A 10,181-nucleotide genomic window follows, 5' to 3' on the forward strand; every position below is an offset into this window, starting at 1 on the left:
TTCACCAATGTTTTCCTCTAAGTGTTTGATAGTTTCTGGTCTAACATCCAGGTCCTTTATCTATTTGTAGTTGAATTTTGTTTCTGTTAAGGTAACGTGGTTCAATTTCATTATTTTGCACATTTCAACTCAGTTTTCCCAGTACCATTTATTGAGAGACCCTCCTTCCTCCATTTAACAGTTTGGGCCCCCTTATCAAAAATTAGATGTCCATAGGTGTGGGGGAATAAACATTTTTTAAATGACTTTATTTTCAAAACCTTTACTTATTAGTAAAGATGGGAGGTGATTTGGGAGATAGCATAATAGATATGCAAAAGACACTCATGCCTGAGACTCTCAAACCCCAGGTTCTATTCCCCACACACAACCATAAGCCAGAAGTGAGCAGTGTTCTAGGAAAAAAAAGAGAGAGAGAGAGAGAAAGGAACAGAGACAAAGAGATATATGGGAGGGGAGAGATAAAGAAAACCAGACATCTTTCTAGTACAGGTGCTGGTGGGGACTGAATTTACTTTATTCACTGCATCACCTGCTTTTTTAAAGATCACTCTTTAAAAAAAAAAAATTTTATTTCCTTTTGTTGCCCTTACTTTATTGTTGTAGTTATTATTGTTGTTGTTGGATAGGACAGAGAGAAATGGAGAGAAGAGGGGGAGACAGAGAAGTGGAGAGAAAGACACCTGCAGACCTGCTTCACCGCCTGCGAAGCAACTCCCCTGTAGGTGGGGAGCCAGGGTCTCGAACCGGATCATTACGCAGTCCTTGTGCTTTGCGTCATGTGCACTTAACCCGCTGTACCACCACCGACTCCCTAAAGATTACTCTTTTTAAAAGAAAATTTCAGTGGCCTTAGTTGGCAAATGCTAGAAGAAGAAGAAGTGGCCTTAGTCTGGAAGCTCCAAGATTAGTATATTCAGAGTCTCGTCACATATTGAGAAATCTAATGACTTTATTACAAGTAAAATACATGATAAATAATTATTTTTCAAAAACTTGAGAGCCTCTTTCCAAAATAAACTATGGGCAGAGCTCTCAGTCTTTTAGTCTTATCTCCCTACATGAGTTTTCACTGAGATTGACAGATTTTATTTTCACTATATTTTAGAAATTAGATGGAATTCCCATATGCTTTCAGTAATAATTGTCATATATTTGCCTTAAAAACTAACAAGAAACCAAAAGAACTAAAACAAGGAGCACTAATTTTGTACCCAGCTGCATCTTAAACACACAATAAACCAACTTGAACCCAAATATAACCGCTATTTTGGGGTGTCTGTTTAACTTCATAAGTAACATATGAATATATTCTATTATGGAATGTTCAAACAATCTAAAAATTCCCCTTTGTAATTATTTGCACACATGCACATATGTAAGTTTAAATGTTTTCATAGATGGAATCATCACAAATATACTATTCTGTGGTTTACATTTTGGTTACCATTTGGCTTTGAAATTTTTTTCAAGTCAGTGCTCAGGGCTCATTTTTACTTGTTGTCATTACTATTAGTGTGTATGCAATCAGGGTCTCAAGCATATGTGATTCCGCTGGTCCCAAGCTGATTTTTTATTCTTTTCTTTCAGATAAAGGAATGACATAATAGCATCACACTCCACTGTCCCTACCATTCCTGGAGCCTCCTCTAGTGATGTCCAAAACACACCCATGTAGTAGTGGGGCTCAAACCTAGGTCTTAGGATGCTCACTCTCAACTGAGCTGACTCTCAAGTGCAATAACTAGGGTTGTGAGAGATTGTGTAATGCTTATGCAAAGAGACTCCATATCTGAGGCTCCAAAATCCCAGGTTCAATCCCCCATACCATCAGGAACCAGAGCTGAACAGTGCTCTGGGGGAAGAAAATTAAGGGGAAAAAAAAATCAAATGAGTGATTTTTACTCTCTCAAGTAAGATAACTCAGAGCTGGTTTCTAGCATGCACTTGCTCTCATGAGCTAACTAAACAACCACATGTGACGGAGAGTGACATGTATTATCATTTATTCAGTTATATATATTAACGTGTAGTTAGGTTCCACCTAACTTTTAGTTATTACAAGGAATACTGCAAATAAAAAACCATTCCTTTATACTTATTATTATTTTTTTATGTAGCATTAAAAAAAAAGTGGCTGGGGAAATAGTGCAGCTGGTAGAGCACAGTACTTCATGAAGCTCCTGATTCAATTTGTAGCACCATCTATAGCGGTGCTTAGCATCTCTTTCTCACTTCTGTGAAATTATCTGGTAAAAATAAAGTTTTAGAGGGGCGGGCAGTAGCGCAGCTGGTTAAACGCACGACTCCGCAAGGACTGGAGCAAGGATCCCAGTTCCACCTGGGGGAGGGGGGTCGCTTTACAAACGGTGAGACAGGTCTACAGGTGTCTTTTTCTCTCCTTCTCTGTCTTTCCCCCTTCTCTCGATATCTGTCTGTCCTATCCAACAATGGCAACAGCAATAACAACAAGGGCAACAAAATGGTAAAAACGACCTCCAGGAGCAGTGGATTCGTAGTGCAGGCAGAAGGGCAAACGCTAGAAGAAGTGCAGGCACCGAGCCCCAGCGATAAGCCTGGAGGCAAAAATAAATAAATAAATAAATAAAAATAAATTTAAAGAGAATATCTTTTTAGTGTTCCAAGAAGTGGTGCAGTGGATAAAGCATTGGATTCTCAAGGATGAGATCCTGAGTTCGATCCCCGGCAACACATGTACCCGAGAGATGTCTGATACTTTTTCCCTCTCCTCCTATCTTTCTCATTAATAAGTAAACAATGTCTTTAAAAAATATATTTTTTAGAAATCAGTTGAGGCAGTATATACCTAAAATGAATTACTCTCTTAATAACTCCCATAACTTGCTTCAAGTTCTTGCTTATGGTTATGCATAGAGAAGTAACTAACAGGTTGTAACATTATATTGCTTGTACAAATAGATCACAGCAAGCCTGCATGAGCATTGCCTAAAATAGCATGCTTAATAAAGGTCTCATGTCTCAAAATGGAACTGCAACAGATAAGTTCATGAGCTGACTAATCTCATTGAGAATGCAAACTGAATTCAGGCATGGTTTATTCGACCAAATTTCTTTTCTTCACCCCTCTGTTCCTTCCTTTGCTCCCCTCCCTTCATCACACTTTCACTACTTTAACCATTTATTAAATATGTTAAGATACACCTTTCAGACCTTGTCACTTCCAGTAGCCACAGAGGCATATCTGTATAATAATCACTACAAATGGACAACTACTAAGAGGTGCTTTCCAAAATATGTAAAACCAGTTACAAGACTAAAAGGACCAGTTTTTGAAAAGTAGTCTTCTTTTAAGCAGTTACTAAATTACAGTTGTCAGACCGCTTTTCATTACAAGGGAAGGTCTGCATTACGTTTTTATTGCCTGAAAGAAAACCTGGTCATGTTTTTCATGTTATCATGTATTCTATAAATAGATTTCCTCATTCAGCAGAAAAGGAGACATTTGATAAGTTTTACTGGAGGTGTCAGATATTCTTGTGTTTCATGGGCCAACAAACCTAGCAAGCACCCCAAATCACCCTCATATATTACCATCTGCACTAGCAGCAATTCTTAGTTTAGCCACCTATGAAAAATATTTTGACAGAATCAAGGTCTGAAGGCATCAGAGGATATTTTTAGACTTCTGTGGAGTTGTGCTCAGCTTCTTACAGGTGTAGATTTCATGTATTAAAATTCAGTAACTTCTATTCCCAACTCTATAAGGCTCTTTAACACAAATAATAAATAAATAAATTCCTTAGAGCTCTAATACAGTAACAAAACATACATTTTAATCTTAATACCAGCATTTCTTTCAGCAGTTCTATAACTTGCTTACTGTTGTAGGCAGTACTGATAAAGGATTCGTGTCCTTTGGCAGCACAAGAGCCCATAAAGCGGCAAAAACTGAGTTATTTACAATGAGCACAAATGCCAGGTTAGATACTAGTCAAGTGCAGCAATAGATAACACTTTTTAATATCCATCTAAGGAAATTTTTTTTTTAGGTGAAACAAAACTCCCCATCAGTTTGAATTTAACAATACTAAATAAAGAAAATGTCAGAGTCTGTAAATAAACTTTAAAGAATATTTTTATGTGTTCATTTTATATAGAAATAGAGAGAAATCAAGAGAAAAGAGGAGATAGATACCTCCAGAGCTGTTTCACTGTTCCTTCCTATAGGGACTTGAACCTGGGTCCTTACATACTAGGTGCACCACCACCCAGCTCTCTAATTAGACTTCTTAGAGGGGTATAAAACCAGTATACATTTCCTAGTTGAATCTTCTTTTTAAAATCAAGACATAGAAGGCAGAAAGGCAGAGCGTCAAAGAGACCGGAGCATAGAAGTTTCCTTCAGTGTTGTAGAAGCTGGGCTCCAACCTCAGCCACAAACATTTCGAAAGCAGTGCACTTACCAAGTGAGCTGATTTTCCAGCCCTAGTTGAATCTTTTTTCAACCTTTAGCAATACTCTCAGAAATCATAGTAGAATACAGAACAATCTTTATACTTTGACCAGAGATTGTTTTAGAAATTTGAGTGAGAATCAGGTTTGGATATGAATCATCAAAGACACAACATAAGAGTGAGTTTTTATCCTGTTATTTATTTATTTTTTACTAGAGCACAGCTCAGCTCAGATTTTGCTGGTGTCAGGAACTGAACCTTAGAACTTGGAGCCTCAGGCATGAAAGAAAGTCTTTTTGCATAACTTTTATGCTATCTCCCCAGCCAGGGAGGATTTTTAAAATGTAATAATAATTATAGGATGAATTTCCATTTTAATTCTGACTCATTCTTAATATTCTTTGGTACCAGGTGCAAATATTCATACCATTTGTGATATATAAATCATAAATGTTTTCTCAAATTTATTTTATTTTTGAGAGAGCTGCAGAGAAAGATACAGAGAAAAAAATGTTCCCAAATTCTGACTATAAGTTGAAATATTGTCTTAATATTATTCAACTTTTGAAGTGCATATATAAATTCATTGATTAATCACATAAACAAAATTAATGACTATTATTGTCTATCAACTCTGCAGTGTAAATAATTTATTTGACTACTGCTCAGTGGTGGTATCACTTGCATTTGTTATTTGTTAATGTTCTATGACTTGCCAAATATTAATCAACATGCCTTGGCGGCTAACATTTAATAAGCAAGGAGTATAAAACATGGAGATCATGTAACTTTACAAAGTTCACAAAACACTTTAGTAACAAAACAGAATTAATAAATCAGACCTTCTTTCCATGATGTAATTTAACCTACCTATTAATCTTATAATATCAATGCAGTGACAGAAATAAGAAATGAATTGTAACTGATGTTATAAAGCAGTAATGCAGAAGCTCCTCCTCTCTCTTTTTTCTCTGGTTTTATTTATTTATGAGAGATATATGAGGAAAGAGAGAGAGAGAACCAGAAATCACTATGTCACTATGGTCCATGTACTGCTGGAAATAGAAATAGGGACTGGATGCTTGAGAATCTAACATTGTATCCACTGACTTCACAGACGTTTTTGTTATTATTATTATTACTATTATTATAATTCTTTATTTTTATTTTTTTTACCAGAGCACTGTTCAACTCTGGCCTATGGTGGTGCCAGAGATTGAATGAGGGACTTCAGGCATGAAAGCTTTTTTTAAAAATTTAATTAATTAATTTATTTATTGGATAGAGACAGAGAAATTAAGAGAGGAGGCCAAGATAGAGAGGGAGAGAGACAGAGAAACATGTGAAGCTCTGTTTTACCACTTGTGAAGCCTCCGCCTGCAGGTGGGGGCCAGGGGCTTGAACCCGTGTCCTTGTGCACTGTAACGTGAGCGTGTAACGAGGTGCATTACTGCCTGGCCCCTTGAAAGCTTTTTTGTATAATCATTATGCTATCTTCCCAGTCAACACCCCCTTCGCAAAGTTTTTATATTTAACATTGTTTTCAGAGGGGAAAAAAAAGCAATGCATTTTATAGAATAAATAGTATTGAGAACTAAAAAAGAACTAAAAAGAAAAAAAGTAAATATGCATAGAACAAAAAAAGTCTTCAAGGGCACATGTTACTTAGTAGCTAATATTTTGGTAGAAGGATTGTAGAAGGAAAGCTTTTATTTCCAAACTTTTTTTCACTTTTTTTAATTTTCAAATTTTTATGTTTTATATTGTTCATATGTGTTACAACCATGAATTAGCAAGTCAGCCAATGTTTAGTGAGCCTGGGACTTTAGAGCCTCAGACATGATTTTTTTTTTTTTTTAACTGGGAGGCCTCAATAGTGGGCAAAGTACTGGACTCTCAAGCCTGAGGTCCCAAGCATATTCCCAGGCATAACATGTGCTAGTGATGCTCTGGCTCTCTCTGCTCTCTCTCACAAATAAATATATCTTACAGTATTTCGCATAACCACTATACTATCTTCCCAGACTTAATTTAGTTGTGATTCAAACAACTTGAGCTGAAAAAAATTAACAGAGGGAATTGCTCTCTTAAGCAACATAATTACATAGATGTTCGCTTATTTTTAATAACTAGGACACCAGAGGATCTAAATGATAGTAGGAAAAGAAACAAAACCAGAGTTCAGTGGCAGATTATATCAACATATGTAACTACCTTTTAGTCCCATATTAGCCATATTCTATTAATTTAAGAAATTATCTAAGTAAAATATGAATCATACAGGCTGGGTAGTGCCACACCTGGTAGAGTGTTCGAGGACCTGTGTTCAGTTCCTTGTCCTCACCAGCAGGAGGGGTGGGGGGGTTACCAGCAGTGGAGCAGTGCTGCCGATGTCTTTTACCCTCCCCCCCCTCTATTTCACTCTGTTTCTGTAAGAATGAAAAGGGGGGGGGGGGGAGTCGGGCAGTAGCGCAGTGGGTTAAGCACAGGTAGTGCAAAGCGCAAGGACCTGCGTAAGGACGCCAGTTCGAGCCCCCGGCTCCCCACCTGAAGAGGAGTCGCTTCACAGGTGGTGAAGCAGGTATACAGGTGTCTATCTTTCTCTCCCCCTCTCTGTCTTCCCCTCCTCTCTCCATTTCTCTCTGTCCTATCCAACAACAACAACAATAATAACTACAACAATAAAACAAGGGCAACAAAAGGGAATAAATAAATAAATAAATAAAATGTCTTTCCTAGTAATTTAAATTTTTTTTAAAAAGGGGGTGAGGGAGGGAATGGCCACCAGGAACTATGGAGTAATAATGCAGGAACTGAGCCCCAGTAATAACTCTGTTGGCAAAGAAAATAAGTTTGTTTTTTTTTTAAAGCATGATCACAAAATTTAAAGTAACCGCACTAAGGTTAGAGTTTATGTTTAAATATGGGTCCACAGTAGAGACTTTTTCTTCTTTTAGAACATCAGCGTCAGAGCACAGACAGCAGAAGAAATGTATGAAGAAGTGATAGTATAACAAATACTGTCTGGGAGTCGGGCTGTAGCGCAGTGGGTTAAGCGCAGGTGGCGCAAAGCACAAGGACCGGCATAAGGATCCCGATTCGAACCCCGGCTCCCCACATGCAGGTGAAGCAGGTCTGCAGGTGTCTATCTTTCTCTCCTCCTCTCTGTCTTCCCCTCCTCTCTACATTTCTCTCTGTCCTATCCGACAACAACGACAACAACAATAATAACTACAACAATAAAACAACAAGGGCAACAAAAGGGAATAAATAAATAAAATAAAATATTAAAAAAAAAAGAAATTCTGAAAAAAATACTGTCTGCAATGGAGCTCTGACTCTTAGCTTAACTGGTTCAGCTAATTTGCTGAACAAAGTAGTATTAATATTCTAGAGCAGGGGCACTTAGTTTATTGCAGCTGAATAATCTGATGGGTCAAATGAGTGATGTAAAATCTTGATTTAATTAAAAATTGTTTCATTTCTTCCACGGCTGAATAATATTTGAGTTAATATTTTTCATAATAAAAAGGTGATTTGTATTCTTCTACACAGAGACAGTACAGTATTAATTTTTATATTGAGCATATGTATTTTTTCAAATGTCTTATCTATATGAAAACCGTATCGTTAATGACATGGTTTAGATGTTTTTATTTTATTTTTTAGTCAGAGCACTAGTCATCTCTGGCATATGGTGGTGTTAGGGATTGAATTTGGGGTCACTGGGCATGAAAGACTTTTTGCATAACCGCTATGCTATCTCCGCAGCCCTGCTCTTAGGATGGGGGGGTTACCAGCAGTGGAGCAATGCTGCCAATGTTCCCCCTACACTCTTTCACTCTGTTTTGTTAGAATGAAAAGGGGAGGGGGGGAGTCAGGCAGTAGCACAGCGGGTTAAGCGCAGGTAGCACAAAGCGCAAGGACCTGCATAAGGATGCCAGTTCCAGCCCCCGGCTCCCCACCTGCAGGGGAGTCACTTCACAGGCAGTGAAGCAGGTCTGCAGGTGTCTATCTTTCTCTCCCCCTCATTTAAACATTTTAGATGTTCATGAATTTATACTTTAACATTTTCTCTGTGACATGATGGAATCTTAAACTGACTTAACATTGGCTTACAGTATAAAATGTAAGAGTATAGTGTCACTCCTATATATGTGCATTCTACTCACTATACCCAGCATCACAGAAAAATGTTTAAAGGAAAACTCTACTATATTCTAGTTGTATGGGGTTAGGTAAGTTAGTTCCACCAACTGTTTTCCATACCTTCATACCACCAAAGGATGGTATGCCTTCCAGGTTAACTTGATTGTTCTCAGGTGATATATATAACAAATCTGGAAATAACCTTCTATCTCTCTGTCGAACTAAAAAGAATGAAAAATTTAGCTGAGAGGTGGTAGGATAGCACTTGTGATTATATTATAGGCAGACAGATAATGTAATGAGAGAGAGAACAAGTGAAAGAGGGCACAACACCAAACCTTCCTTAAATGCAGTGGAGGCCAGGTTTGAGCTTGGTTGTGCACATGGCAAAGCAGTGTACTATCCAAGTGAGCTATTTCACCAGCCCTAACGAATAAACCTTTCTGAAAATCAGAAAGCTTTGAAAATATATTTATTGAGTTACTATCATGTAATTGTATTATTTTCCAAAATGAATTATATATTATTCTCTCAAAAAAGATATTCTTTTCTCCATGAAGATATTTATTGATAAAAAAATAAGAGATGGAAAAAAAAAGGGGCTGGGGGGGTCGGGCGGTGGCGCAGTGGGTTAAGCGCATGTGGCGCAAAGCGCAGGGACCGGTGTACGGATCCCGGTTCGAGCCCCCGGCTCCCCACCTGCAGGGGAGTCGCTTCACAGGCGGTGAAGCAGGTCTGCAGGTGTCTATCTTTCTCTCCCCTTCTCTGTCTTCCCCTCCTCTCTCCATTTCTTTCTGTCCTATCCAACAACGAATTGCGTCAACAAGGGCAATAATAATAATAACCACAACAAAGCTACAACAAGGGCAACAAAAGGGGGGAAAAAATTGGCCTCCAGGAGCAGTGGATTCATGGTGCAGGCACTGAGCCCAGCAATAACCCTGGAGGAGGAAAAAAAAAAGGGGGGGCTGGGTGGTGGTGCACCTGGTTGAGTGTACATATTGCAATGCACAAGGACCTGGGTTAAAGCCCCCTGCAAGACATATTGGCGGGGTCGTTCTGGTAGCCATTTTTCCATTTTATTGGATAAGAAAGAGAGAAATTGAAAGAGGAGAGGGAGATAGAAGAGATACCAGTAGACCAGCTTAACCACTGTGAAGTTTCCCCTTCCCCCTGCAGGTAGGAAGCTGGGGGCTCAGACTCAGCTCCTTGTGCTGGTCCTTGTGCTTAGTATTATATGTGTTTAGCCGGGTATGCCACAGCCCAGCCCCCTGAAAACTTTCTCTAAAATAAGTTTTTTTAAAGTCATAGTAGAATTTCAAAGATCCTATCCTATCCTATTCTCCATACAAGTGTAACTACATTGATTGCATTAACCAAACTAACGATGTGTGGCAAGAGAGGAAAAAAAAAAAAAACTCTTATGAATATAAAACTAGTTCTCAGTAAACTGAATCCAATACACTCTCTACATTCTGTGCTAGTATAATCTCTTACTGGTAGTATCTCATCAATAATATAATAGAATTTAAAAAAAAAAAAGCTTACATACAGGGAACAATGAAATAGCCAAGTCAGATTCTTCTTCTAGCTTTT

The sequence above is a fragment of the Erinaceus europaeus genome, chromosome 14 (genome assembly GCF_950295315.1).
Source record: "Erinaceus europaeus chromosome 14, mEriEur2.1, whole genome shotgun sequence".
Taxonomy (NCBI): domain Eukaryota; kingdom Metazoa; phylum Chordata; class Mammalia; order Eulipotyphla; family Erinaceidae; genus Erinaceus; species Erinaceus europaeus.